The sequence below is a fragment of the Zingiber officinale genome, chromosome 8A (assembly GCF_018446385.1).
Source record: "Zingiber officinale cultivar Zhangliang chromosome 8A, Zo_v1.1, whole genome shotgun sequence".
In the NCBI taxonomy this organism is placed as follows: Eukaryota; Viridiplantae; Streptophyta; class Magnoliopsida; order Zingiberales; family Zingiberaceae; genus Zingiber; species Zingiber officinale.
The window spans coordinates 39637482-39651851 of NC_056000.1; the positions used below are offsets into that span (position 1 = coordinate 39637482).

Consider the following 14370-nt stretch of genomic DNA (forward strand, 5'->3'; position numbering starts at 1 on the left):
AGTTTTATCTAAAATTAAAATCTCCTTTCAATCTACAAATAAGGAAAGATATCAAATCTTTTCATAATCTTTTGTAGATACTTATAAAAGAAAATTTTTAATTTTAAAACTCTCTTTTTAAATCATGAACATGGTTACAAAAAAGGAAAGTTTTATCAAAATTAAAATCTTCATTTAATCTATAAATAAGGAAAGATTTCAAATCTTTTCTTAATCTTTTGTAGACACTATAAAAGGAAATATTTAAATTTTAAAATCTCTTTTATAAAACCATGTTATCCACATAAGAAAAGATTTTAAATAAAATTCTTTTAATTTTATTAGGGCCAGTCACATCATGCTTGGGCTCCAAGCATTGGTCGGCCCCTTCATCTTTGCTCAACCCTTTGCTTGCCGGCCTAAGCTTGGTCTCCAAGCTTGCTTGGTCGTCCCCTTTGGGTTGGGTAAGGAGTGAGTATGCAGTGGGTATAAATCTCTATATACGAGAAGCTACGATAGGGACCGAGAGGAGGAATTGGTTTTGGTCTCCCGATGAAATTAAGCTTCCCGTGTTCGTCCCGAACACACAACTTAACTTCATCAATAATAATTCATACCACTAAAGAATTATTATTAAACTACCGCACCAATCCCAAATTATATTTTGGGCTCCTTCTTATTATGAGTGTGTTAGTCTCCCTGTGTTTAAGATGTCGAATGTCCACTAATTAAATGAGTTACCGACAACTCTTTTTAATTAATATCTTAGTCCAAGAGTAGTACCACTCAACCTTATCATCATGTCGAACTAAGTCCACCTGCAGGGTTTAACATGACAATCCTTATAAGCTCCTCTTGGGGACATTATCAACCTAGATTACTAGGACACAGGTTCCTTCTATAATCAACAACACACACTATAAGTAATATCATTTCCCAACTTATCGGGACTTTTGATTTATCAAGCTAAATCTCACCTTTTGATAAGTTAAAGAAATGAATACTAAATATATGTGCTTGTTATTATATTAGGATTAAGAGCACACACTTCCATAATAACTAAGGACTTGTTCTTTTATTAAGTCAGTATAAAAAAACTTTCCTTAAATAGTCATGCTCAATACACTTAGAGTGTACTAGTGTAATTTATTAGTCAAAATAAACTAATACATAATTACACTATGACTATTCCAATGGTTTGTTCCTTTCCATCTTAGTCGTGAGCTACTGTTTATAATTTATAATGAACTGATAACACGATCTCCTGTGTGTGATATCACACACCGTGTTATCTACAATATAAATTAATTGAACGACTACACTCGGTATATATAAATGTAGATACTTGACCAATGTGATTCTTATTTCTAAATAAATATTTATACAAAAACTAGGCTTTTAGTATATACTCTAACACTAAGATGAGACTCAGAGGATGCATAAGTAATAAGAAGTTCTCTAGTAAGTTCTTCAACTATGACTGAAAGCCAAAGAAGAAGCAAGAAGCCAACCTGAATGAGAGACCATAAATGGATGACCTCTATACTGTGGTCTCTAAACTGAACCTAGTGGTTTCTGTTGGTGCAATATTCCCTAGGTCAAGGTTGACCTGGTTTATTACACTTGAGATGGCTCAAGCTTGAGTCTTGATGTTTGGGTTTCGATGTTTGACAATACATGAAGATTGCAGGTGCAATCGTTCATTTGGAAAGATTGTTAGTACAATTCTCCTCTGGTCAAGGTTGACCAGTTAGGTGTGAAGAAGAGTCATGTAGGTCAAAGTTGACCGGATACTTGACTGGGAAGTCCTGGTGAGTGAAGTCAGGCAGATGGGAAGTCCTAGTGAGTAAAGTCAGGTAGTTGGGAGATTCTGGTGAGTGAAGTCAGGTGAAAGACCTAGTGAGTGAAGCTAGGTAGAGAAGAAGACGTAGTGAGTGAATCTAGGCAAAGGAGAAGTCCTGATGAGTGAAGCCAGACAGAAGGAAAATTCTGGTGAGTGAAGCCAAGTGAAAGACCTAGTGAGTGAAGCTAGGCAGTATGAAAATCCTAGTGAGTGAAGCTAGGTAAAGGTCCTGGTGAGTGAAGCCAGGTGGATTGAAAGACCTAATGAGTAAAGCCAGGCACGTGGAAATCCAGATGGGTCAAGGGTGATCACACATCTAGTGGAAGGAAGTCCAAGTGGGTCATGGAGGACCGGACACTTGGCACGAAACGGTATATCTAAGTGGGTTAAGGAGGACCGCACTTAGTGATCAGAAGTCTAATGAGAAGTTGGCAAAGAGAAAGTCAAGATGGGTCAAAAGTTGACCAAACTCTTAGCGGTCGTAAGAATAATAGGGAGTTGGCATGGAACTAGGAAGTACGGACGTAGTAAACTTCCGAAGGCCATAACTTTTGACTCAGATGTCGGAATGAGGTGATCTTAGATGCGAAACGAAGCTAATTCCAAGATCTACATAGTTTTCTACTTTCCAATTGATTGGGGGGGTTCAATCGATTGGTCAATCGATTGGGGGGGTTCAATCGATTGGTTGACGTGATTCTGTGCAGAAAAGGTCTGGATCGATTGGGTAATCGATCAAAACTTCTCCAATCGATTGAGAGAGTTTTTGAGCGAACAGTGAGCTTCTGAATTGATCAGTTGATTAATTGAAACCTCCAATCGATTGGCCAATCAATTGGGAGGCTGGAAAATTGCATGATAGCCCTGGAAATCACGCGAGACATGTTGAATCGATTGGGAAATCGATTCAAGCAATTTCCAAGAGCACAGAGGCGCTCTGGATCGATCAACCGATCGATCCAAAGCCTCCCCAATTGATTGAGAGCAATTCAATCAATTGGGATCCGACCGTTGGCGCTGGATAAAGTTGTTGCAAGGGTTTTCTTCAACACCACTTCACCCGATCCTTCTCGACACTTCACTAGGACATTTCCAGAGCTCACCGCCAGTTCTTGAAGCTTCTTGGAGCAAGGTATTTTTGCATTTCCAAGGTCAAGAGGCATTCCGAGCAAGAAGGAGAAGCTAGCTAGGGTTCATTGTATAAAATCTTGTAAGATTTACTTGTATTTACTTCTTCTTTTCTTCTTGTTGTTGTGTGAGTTTGTACAAGGCTTCTCCGCCTTCGGTAGTTACCGTAAAGGAGTGTTTTTACTAGTGGAGTATGTGTCGCGTGTGGATCCTTGGATTAGTCACCTCTTCTTGAGGTGGCCTAGTGTTAGCGTTGTATTTGTGTTTCTTGTTCTTTCCGCTACGTATCATCACCAAGAAGCAAGCAACGACGAGCGCGACGAGCTATTCCCCCCCCCCCCCCCCCCCCTCTAGCTACATATCAACCCTAACAAGTGGTATTAGAGCAAAGTCGTTCTTTACCGGAAGGGGCAACAAAGTTAGAGGGTAAAGAAATTAAAGCAAATTTCATCAAGCCAAAGATTCTATCAAGAGCTCAACTTCAAATGGAATTCGGAGATGAATTCGGATTCGACACAAGGATGCCTCCATCATTCACTTCAACAAGCTTTGATCTTTGGAAATCAAGGATCAAAAATTTCTTAATGGTGGAGATAGAGCAATGATTTACTCTAATGGAAGGCTTTGAAGCTCCAACAAATTCTAAGGGTAAAACTCACAAAATGAGCAAGTGGAGCCAAGAGCAAGTCCAAAGGTACGAGGCGAATGACAAGGTAACCAAATTATTGGTTAGTTTATTGCCTAGCACAATTCTATGCAAAATTGAAGAATTTGAAGATGCAAAAGAATTATGGAGAAAATTGGCCAAGCTTCATGAAGAACCTGTTGGAACCCCAAGGTTGTTTTGGTGTGATCAACAAGTTAAGTTAGGTTATGTGTGTTTCTAACCTTGTGTCTAAGTGTGCAGGAGCTTAGGAGCACAGGTAGTTGAGTGGAAGACGCAGCTAATGAGAAGGACGGCACATGGTGCGTCCGAGGGACGAGATGCTGCGGAACAGTACACCGGCGGATGAGAAGGAAGCGTGTGGTGGTTCCGAGGGACGAAAGCCGGAGCGGAAGACTGCTCGAGGAGCAAGAGACGTAGCTAGCAAGAAGGACGGCACGCGGTGCGTCCGAAGGACGAAGACTGCGGATAAGTACGCCGACGGATGAGAAGGAAACACGCGGCGATTCTGAGGGACAAGAAGCCGGAGGGAAGACCGCTCGAGAAGACCAGAAGTTGGGTTCGGGTGAGCCCTTTTCTGAATGGCAGAGATCACCCAAGCAAGCAGATTCGGAGTTGAAGACTCAGACCGAGGCGAACTGAACCGGAGCAGTGGTCCCCGGATGAAAAAGTCAACATCTGTTGACTTTAGGCTCTGGGGCGCCCGGAACCATTCCGGACGCTCGGAGCAGCCTGGGGCGCCCAGAACCCTTCCAGGCGCCCAGACTTGGTTTGTTGACCAGATCGCGTCAAACGCGATCTGAACGTTGGGAGATAAAGTTTTATCCCCCCAAGGCACCCGGAACCCCTTCTAGGTGCCCCGACCAAGGCTACAAATATAGCCTTGGTCCAGAAGCTTTTTAATCTGTTCAGAAATTGTAACAACACTTATGCGCTTCCACTGTTTAGATTAGCTTCTTTCTTTCTGTGCCTACATTGCTGTAAAAGAGGCTTCTCTGCCTGAAGGAGATAGTAGTGCGATCATTTTCCTTGGATTAACAACCTCCCTGGTTGTAACCAAGTAAACATTTGGTGGCTCGTCTTTTTCTGTTTCGATTTATTGCTTTTTTATTTTATATGCAAGTGTTAGTTTAAAAAGTCGGGAAGGGTTGTGTTTTATTTTTACAGGGCTATTCAACCCCCCTTCTAGCCGGCCGCAACTGTCCTACAATTGGTATCAGAGCCGAGGCACTTCAGGAGGACTAACCGCCAAACGAAGCAACGAGATGGCTGAACCAAGCATCCACTTACCGAAATTCGAAGGGAATTTCGCCACTTGGAAAAAGCTGATGCAAGTATTCTTTACCACCGATTTTGAATTAATGCTTACAATGGAATTTGGTTTTACAGCATCGGAAGGTAAGGAGAAAAATAATTGGACGAAAAAGGAGCAGGCCGACTTCGTCGCGAACGGCAAAGCAGACTACCATCTGCTAAGTGTTCTTCCACCTCAAGAAGTCAACAGGATCGGAAACTACGACTCAGCAAAGGAACTTTGGGAGAAGTTCCTCGAGCTACACGAAGGGACGTCTGAAGCTAAGCTCACTAGACGAGATCTGCTTCGCAATCAGCTCACCAACCTGTGACTTGGGGAAGATAAGACAGTCGCGCATCTGCACTCGAGAATAAAAGAAATCATTACCGGACTTTCAAATCTCGGAGAAAAGGTAAGTAACCGAGATTCGCTCAGGTACGCACTGAATTCCTTTCCTAGAAATACCAAATGGGCATCATTAGTAGATGTCTTTTACATTTCTAAAGATTTAGAAAAAATTTCATTAGAAAAATTCTTTTCAACATTTGAAGTGCATGAGTCAAGATGTGTAGGAATGAAAGAGCCCAAGAACAACATCGCACTCAAAGCTTCGAGAGATGAACCAGAGTCGGAATCTTCTCTCGACGACGAGGAAATGGTAATGATGGTAAGAAGATTCAAGAAACTTTGTAAATCCAGATCTACTAACCATCCGCAGGGGAAGAAGAAAAGGATGATCTGTTGCTACCACTGCGACGACGAAGGGCACGTCAAGGACAACTGCCCCAAGCAAAAGAACAAAGTCAAGGAGAAGGGTAAGAAGCCTATCCAAAAGCGAAAGGCCCTAAAGGCGACGTGGGACGATACGTTGTCGGAGTCGGAAGTCGAAGCATTCTCCGGACTTGCTCTAATGGCAAGTCATCAAGACGACGACTGCGAGTCAAGCTCTTCTAAAATGAGCATCGAGAGCATCGATAAAGGGGGAGTCACGTCGGAAGCAACCAGCAGTTCAGAGGGAGAAACGAACAACGAGATCGACAAGGTAAGTCAAGTACGATCTCTTCCTCCCGATAAAATGTTTAAGTTCATTAAACTTTTAACAAAAGATTGCTACAAATTAGAAAATAAAAATAAAAATTTAAAAGCAATTTTAGCTAAGTCCTGTCCCTTAGAAGAATTAGACAAATCAAAATTAGAAAATGAGAAATTGAAATTAGAAAAATAAAGATCTGAAAATTCAAATAGATAATTTAAAAAACCATGCATGCTCATCTAATTTTAGAAAATTTAAAAATTTGAATTGGTATTATAGATATCACCAGGGACAAATTAGGAATATCTCTAGAAAATATGTCCCTAAAAATTTTTTAATCAATCTAGTAGACTGGAACCTTTATTAGGTTCCTAAATCTTGTTTAGTCTAAATATTAATAAAAAATTAATGCTTTCAGTGAGAAAATTAAACAATGAATTTCTCTATGAGGCTTTGTCTAAGGAAGTGATTGTTGCTCCAATAACCAAAAGGCCTAGTGCCTCGCCACGACCTAGAAGCCAAAATATTGAAATAAATGTTTAATTAACATTTTGTCAAGGCATTAAAATTAGAATTAATTAATGCTTTTAAAAGATTTTTCAAACATTTTTTTCAAAATATTTTTATGCTTACAAAAATATTTTTACGTGAAATTTTTACTTAGAAAATTTTACTTAGAAAAATCTTAAGTTAGGATTTTTTTTTTTAAAATAATTTTTGTAAAGACTTAAATTCATACTTAGGAAAATTTTCAGAAGATTTTTTTGCCTAAGTTAAAAGCTGTTCTGAAATTGAAAATTTTTGCTTAAGTTTTTTAGAATTTTCTTGTAATTTCACTTAGAAAATTTTCTTAAAATTTTACTTAAATTTTTTTTTGAGACTGTTTATGTGAAAATTATTGCAAATTTTTAAGGATCTCAAAATTTTTCTAAGTCTTTAACCCTTAGATTTTTTTTAAACCCCATTTTTTTGTGACCAAAGGGGGAGAAAGATTAGTATAAGTCTAGGGGGAGGTAGACCAAAATTTAACTTGTTTCATTTTTGCACTTAATTGCAAATTTAGTTAAGTTTATTTCATGTCTATTTTTACCCTAGCTTAACTTGGGTTGCTCACACCAAAAAGGGGGAGATTATTGGAACCCCAAGGTTGTTTTGGTGTGATCAACAAGTTAAGTTAGGTCCTGTGTGTTTCTAACCTTGTGTCTAAGTGTGCAGGAGCTTAGGAGCATAGGTAGTCGAGTGGAAGACGCAGCTAACGAGAAGGACGGCACTCAGTGCGTCCAAGGGACGAGGCGCTGCGGAAGAGTACACCGATGGACGAGAAGAAAGCGTGCGGTGGTTCCGAGGGACGAAAGCCGGAGTGGAAAACTGCTCGAGGAGCAAGAGACACAGCTAGCGAGAAGGACGGCATGTGTTGCGTCCGAGGGACGAAGACTGCGGATGAGTACGCTGACAGACGAGAAGGAAACACGCAGCGATTCCAAGGGACGAGAAGCCGGAGGGAAGCTCGCTCGAGAAGACCGGAAGTTGGGTTCGGGTGAGCCCTTTTCTGGATGGCAGAGATCACCCAAATAAGCAGATCCGGAGTTGAAGACCCGGACCGAGGCGAACTGAACCGGAGCAGTGGTCCCCGGATGAAAAAGTCAACATCTGTTGACTTTAGGCTCCGGGGCACCCGGACCTGGTTTGTTGACCAGATCGCGTCAAACACGATCTGAACATTGGAGGATAAAGTTTTATCCCCCCCCCAGGGCGCCCGGAACCCCTTCCAGGCGCCCCGACCAAGGCTATAAATATAGCCTTGGTCCAGAAGATTTTCAATCTGTCAGAAATTGTAACAACGCTTGTGCGCTTCCACTGTTTAGATTAGCTTCCTTTTTCTGTGCCTACATTGCTATAAAAGAGGCTTCTCTGCCTGAAGGAGATAGTAGTGCGATCATTTTCCTTGGATTAACAACCTCCCCGGTTGTAACCAAGTAAACATCTGGTGCCTCGTCTTTTTCTATTTCGATTTATTGCTTTTCTATTTTATATGCAAGTGTTAGTTTGAAAAGTCGGGAAGGGTTGTGTTTTATTTTTATAGAGCTATTCAACCCCCCCTTCTAGCCGACAGCCGACCGCAACGGTCCTACAGAACCCTCCACTATGCCAAACCAAGAGAAATCCAAAGAGGGCAACTCATTGGAGCAAGACCAAAAGAAGGACACTGAGGTTGAGAGATACTCAACATCGGAAGAAGAAGAAACTTCATCCTCAACAGAGTGCAATGAGAAGGGCAAGGAGGGAGCATATTCCTTGTTTCATGTACAAGAGGATGAAGAAGAAGAAGAAAAAGCCACCATCTCCGGATTAAGAAGGGATGAAGATGAAGAAGCTTCCACCTCCAAAAGTCAAGTCAAATCAATTAAAGGATCATCATTGTCAGATCAAGAGGAAGCCTCTACATCCGGATCAAAAGGAGAAGATGTCATCCCTACACATGAAGGTATAATTATTTGAATTAAAAATTAAAATCATATTATATGTTTTAAGTATAGGGAACATGGGCACTACAAGAGCAAGTGTCCTAAATTAGTCAAGAAGAAGGGTCAAGTGGCACCTAAGGGCAAAGAGAAGCTCAAAGAGACCGTCCCCACAACTAAGAAGAGCAAGAAGCACATAGTGTACTTTTTGTGCAATCAAAAAGGACATTATCAGAGTTAATGTCTGAAGGGGAAGAAAGCGGTCAAAGCTAAGGGAGGAAGCACAAGTCAAGGGGGAGCTTCAAAGGTAAAACCCAAGGTATCATTTATTGAGCATATCCCCTTAAATTATGGTAAAAGGCATGCTAGTTCAAGTTTTTATCATTTTAATGTCATTTACCATAAAAATAGGAAGCATGATAGAATTAAGAAAAATTATGTAGCCTATCATGCTAAAACCACTCAACCTAAGGTTAGTAGGGTAGAAAATAATTTAGGCAAAAACTCTAAGGATTCTAGGTATTTGCCTAAGAAAAAGAAAAATCAAGGTGTTAGTGAAAAATCTAAGGTTGAGGTGTTATGGAGAGAAAATCAAGTCTTGAGGTCAAAACTTGATAAATTGGAAAGGACCCTTAGAAGAATCACAAATGAAACGCAAGGGTCCAAGAATCAAAACCTAGGGCTAGGAGTACAAAAGTCATCCAATGGCCGTAAAGGTTTGGGATACAAATCTAAGACCAAGAAGGATGTGCCTTCTTATCATAGGTTCCATATAGCTATGGAACCAACCCTAGGTCTAGAGGTCAAATCAAAGATATAAGGGAAGTTATCCCTAGGAGTATCTTTGCAATGACGAATGTGACTAAGACTTCTAAGAAGTCTAATAAAGTCACCAAGAAGGTCACAAGGGAAGCAATCCCTAGAGTTGACCTAGAGGAAATGACCAAGGCTTCTAAGAAGCCTAACAAGGTCACTAGGAAGGTATCTAGGGAAGTTATCCCTAGTGAGTACCTAGAACATCCAAGGACCACCAATAGGTTTTGGGTTCCTAGGAGCATTTTTTCTACCCCTTAGATGGGTTAGAGAGTGTCAACTCAAATTGGAATGATAGTTAATCTAACATTGATGAAGTTGACACTCGGAGAGCATTTTCAACATTTTTATTAACCTTTGAAAATGAAATGGATTATTTGTTTACTTTTTGGAAGAGTAAAATGTGGCAAAACTTGAGGAATTGGAATTCAATTTAAATTGGCACAATTGGGGAAAACGTAAGAAATACCAAGTTGGGACTTGAGTATTTTCTTAGAAAGTTAAGGGTCAATCAAAGCCTTAATTTAATGTGTTTACTCTTTGTAAGAGTAAAATGTTCCAAAAATTCAAGAAATATGCTTAATTTTAAATTGGCACAATTAATCAAGTACAAAAGAAATGTCAATTTCGATTTTGGCATTTTCTTAAGAAGATATGGGCAAATCTAGGATTACTTTTAAGTTTAGCTAAGGATTTAAGGATACTTAGATAGCTAATCTAGGTACTTCTTTTAAGCTAAATTGCCATGCCTTGTTTGTCCATAATATGTCATGACATCATATTTAGCATTCATGCTTGATTATGAAAAACATAAAAATATCATATCATGTCATACGTACATCATGTAGTTATAGCAAGTTTTCTTTTGAAAATTATTCATTTTGATGTATGTCATAACTCATCATGCATTATTATTAATTCCTTGCAATTAAGGATAAATGACATTTACTAACAAATAACATCCTAGATGGATGTTCATAATTCAAAATGCCTAGATGTAGTTATAGCAAGTTTTCTTTTGAAAATTATTCATTTTGATGTATGTCATAACTCATCATGCATTATTGTTAATTCCTTGCAATTAAGGACAAATGGCATTTACTAATAAATAACATCCTAGATGGATGTTCATAATTTAAAATGCCTAGATAGATATGCATGATCCCTAGTTTAGGGAAAAACCAAACTCTACATCTCACAAAGAACCATAAGGTGAATTGTATGTGTTTTTAGTACACATTAGATACAAGTGATATGTTAGGATGATAAACGAAACTCAAGATGTTGATTTAGTGCATCTTTTGAGTTTTAGGTTCATCAAAACACATAGCTATGTGTTTTCCAATCATTGGAAAAGCTAATGTACAAGTCATGTGCAATTGAGCCCAAAGAACATGGTTGGAAGTTGGTTTTGAAAATACTTTTAAAATGCTTTTGGAAAACCTTGGTGAAGGCTATCTTTTGATAGTAATCATCATTGAATAGTTAGGCACAAACTTGGAAGAAACATTGAAGTTTTTGTAAATTTCTAATTTTGTGTCAATCTTTGAAAATAAGATGTATTTTCTTAGAAAACTATTTTTCCATGATAGTATATGTCCTAAATAGTGTCTACAAGAGTTTTCATGATTTTTAGAATTTTATAGAATTTTTAGGGCATTTCTAAAATTCAACTGAAATTTGATTTCAAAGTTTCAGGAACTCAATCGATCAGCCGATCGATTGAGCTGCATTTCTTCACGAGTAGAGCCTCACTGAGTCGATCAACCGATCGATGCAATCTACCTGGATCGATCAGTGGACCGATTCAGAGGCAATTTCCGCGAACAGAAGATCATCGCGGAATCGATCAGGCGATCGATTGAATTGGTTTCAATCGATTGAGACTCAACCCAATCGATTGGGAATGCTTATTTTGGCTGGAAAAGCTTGATTTTAGCTTTTTTTTTTAAACCAATTTTAGTCTAGGTAACCATTCCTAACCTCTTGAAATACATTTGTATACATTTAGGAAAAGTTTTCATAATGAAAACACAGATGGATTGGTTAAGGGAGACTACGTAGATGTTTAGGTTGAGGTTTGGTTTCACTATTGAAGTTTTGAACCTCAAAACATCTAAATTTGGATTTCCTAACGATTTAGGGATTCCAAGTCATTGTTGGTGCAATACAAGAAGTTACGAGCATGTCTTTAGGGGGAGTCATTCGCTAAGGACATGGAAATTATTTTTCGAAACCATGGAAGGTGGTATATCCTTCTCTTGAAAAATGCTCAAGGATTAGCATTAGATACAATGAAGGGTATGAGATCTTCATTGTGGTTGTGAAGAGATTTACTGCTCAAAGGTGGGCATTAAAGATTAATGAAGGGGATGAGACCTTCATTATTGGATTGGTTAATGCTCAAGGGTGAGCATTAGAGATAATGAAGGGTATGGGATCTTCATTATGGTGTTGTGAACAATTAGTGAAGTTGTGCACAACGGTGAGTAACTCTTCAGACGGAGAGTTCTTTTTTATGTGTGTCAATAGGGGGAGAATGTAGGGTTTAAGTTAGGCTTTCATTACCTAAAAAGGGAATTTGCCCTCTAGGAAAGGAGGAGAATGAAGGAAACCCTCATTCATACTTTGGAAGGAAAGAAAGTTGAGGCTATGGGATTAGCCTAACTTAAAGGTATTGTCAAACATCAAAAAGGGGGAGATTGTTGGTGTAATATTCCCTAGGTCAAGATTGACCTGGTTGACTACGCTTGAGATGACTCAAGCTTGAGTCTTGATGTTTGGGTTTCGATGTTTGACAATACATGGAGATTGCAGGTGCAATTGTTCATTTGGGGAGATTGTTGGTACAATTCTCCTCTGGTCAAGGTTGACCAGTTAGGTGTGAAGAAGAGTCAAGTAGGTCAAGGTTGACCGGATACTTGACTGGGAAGTCCTGGTGAGTGAAGTCAGGCAGATGGGAAGTCATGGTGAGTGAAGTCAGGAAGTTGGGAGATCCTAGTGAGTGAAGTCAGGTGAAAGACCTAATGAGTGAAGCTAGCACTACAACAAAAACCCTCATAGACATCAGTGGAACAACAATGGTTTTAAGCAAAAAATCGATGTCTTTGAGTATTTTACACCGGTTTTTCCAAAAACTGGTGTCTATGAGCGTAGATTTTCGCTAATAGACATCGGTTTTTTTAGCCGATGTCTATGAGCACCCATTTTTCGTTAATAGACACCGATTTTAACAGCGATTTTTAAAACTGGTGTCTATGATAATTTTCTTGTTCTATCTACGAAATCGGATAGTAAAAAATTGTTATTAAAAGTGGTGTTAATGAACCAAAATAAAATAATTTAATTTTCCCACCAAAACTTAGCTAAAATTTTCAACACTTCAACTCTTCCCTCTAACCTAAACCAATATGAGGTCGTCCATGGGAGGCAGAGAGAGAGAGTCGTCTTTGGGCGACTCACCTTCTCCGCCTCTATCTTCTCCTCACCTCCCATCACCGACCCAATCCCGACCTCCTTCGTTCTCCCAAATCGAAGCAGACAGAAACAGAGATCGGAGATCTGTGCTTCCGATTCACCGCTCAATCCGCCAAGATGCAGATAGGTTTCGAGAAGGCGTCATCGCTCGATCTCTTGTCGGTCGTCATCGCCTCCCTCTCCGACGGATATGGGCTCGATTCCGGCACCGAGGATGCGTTCGTGGAGAATCGGCTGTTGTTCGCTGTCCTGAGCATCGTCATCGCCGTGCTCGTCGGTTGCGTGGCAATCTTCTTCGTCTGGCGATCGAGCGAAAGGAAGCCCGCCGAGCTGCCGAAGCCGCTAGTGGTGAAGACCCAGATGGATACAGAGGAGGACCAAGGGAAGAAGAAGGTCACCGTCTTCTTCGGGACGCAGACCAGGACGGCTAAGGGGTTCGCAAAGGTTAGGGTTTTATCCGAGTAGTTCATTTTTTGAATTTTTCTCCCATGATCTTAGATTTTCCCCCCTTCTAGGCGCTGGCTGAGGAGGCAAAAGCACGGTACCCTAATGCCATATTTAAAGTCGTGGATATCGTAAGATCATCTTCCTTCTATTTCAGATAATTGGAAATACTACTGATTAATTGACTGATCTATAGTTAGTTTCCTCAATTATAGGACGAATATGCTACTGAGGATGATGAGTACGAGGAGAACCTGAAAAAGGAGAGCTTGGCTTTGTTCTTCTTGGCTACGTAAGTTGAAAGCCAGGAATTTTTTATTTTTATAAACGATCAGTTTCCTCAAAGTTCAAGTTGATCCCTTTGTTTTCTTTAGGTATGGAGATGGCGAGCCTACTGATAATGCTGCCCGGTTCTACAAATGGTTTACAGAGGTTCTGGAAGCATGCACATTTAGTTAATCTATTCTACCAATAATCCTTTTGCCTTGATCGATTGCTGATTATTAGTTTTTATAGGGGAAAGAGAGAGGAACCTGGTTGGAAAATCTTTAATTTGGTGTGTTTAGTTTGGGCAATCAGCAATATGAACATTTTAATAAGGTTTGGCATGATGAAATTGTCAGTATTCTTTTTATGGGAATTGCTTGGCTGATATATTTATGTATTGTGTCCTTGCAAAGGTTGTTGTGGTGGTCGATGAACTGCTTCATGAGCAAGGTATATAGTCAATTTATTTAGTTTGTGATTTGACTAAGTCACATATGCTCCTAAAGCTGATTTTAAATCCTATCTTCAGTTGCAAGCTCAAAGTTCATGCATTTCATTTTTCTAGAGAATTTAACTTGTTTTGTAGACTAATTGTTACTCTAAAAACTTGTAAAGTCAACATGGTATGAGGAGTTACTAAGAAACAGTTGAGTAGTCATGTTATCTGTGAATTTCATACATACAACTGTAATGTAGTAGTCATGTGCAAGTTTGTAGATGTGTTTAATGAATTTAAGCATCATTCTTACTTGGATATTCTTCTATCTTTTTTTTTCCTCTGCATAGGCGCCAAGCACATTGTCCAAGTGGGGTTGGGAGATGATGATCAGGTATTGAGGATGACTTCTCTGCATGGTATGTAGTATCAGCAAACTTTTATGCATGCCATCCAAATTTCAATGTCGGCTACTGCTATTTTTCAGTTTTCTATTTTTTTTCTCTTTTGCCCATCATTATCTCATTACT

The 14370-nt window shown here is 39.5% G+C and overlaps 1 long non-coding RNA gene across 1 annotated transcript; it reads left to right on the forward strand.

Moving 5' to 3' along the window:
* The first annotated feature begins 13206 nt into the window (after nucleotides 1-13206).
* Nucleotides 13207-13694, forward strand: LOC122008310. The gene is made up of 4 exons (XR_006119261.1): nucleotides 13207-13268; nucleotides 13353-13429; nucleotides 13512-13569; nucleotides 13654-13694. It is a non-coding gene; the product is annotated as an uncharacterized LOC122008310 (long non-coding RNA).
* The last annotated feature ends 676 nt before the right edge of the window (nucleotides 13695-14370 follow it).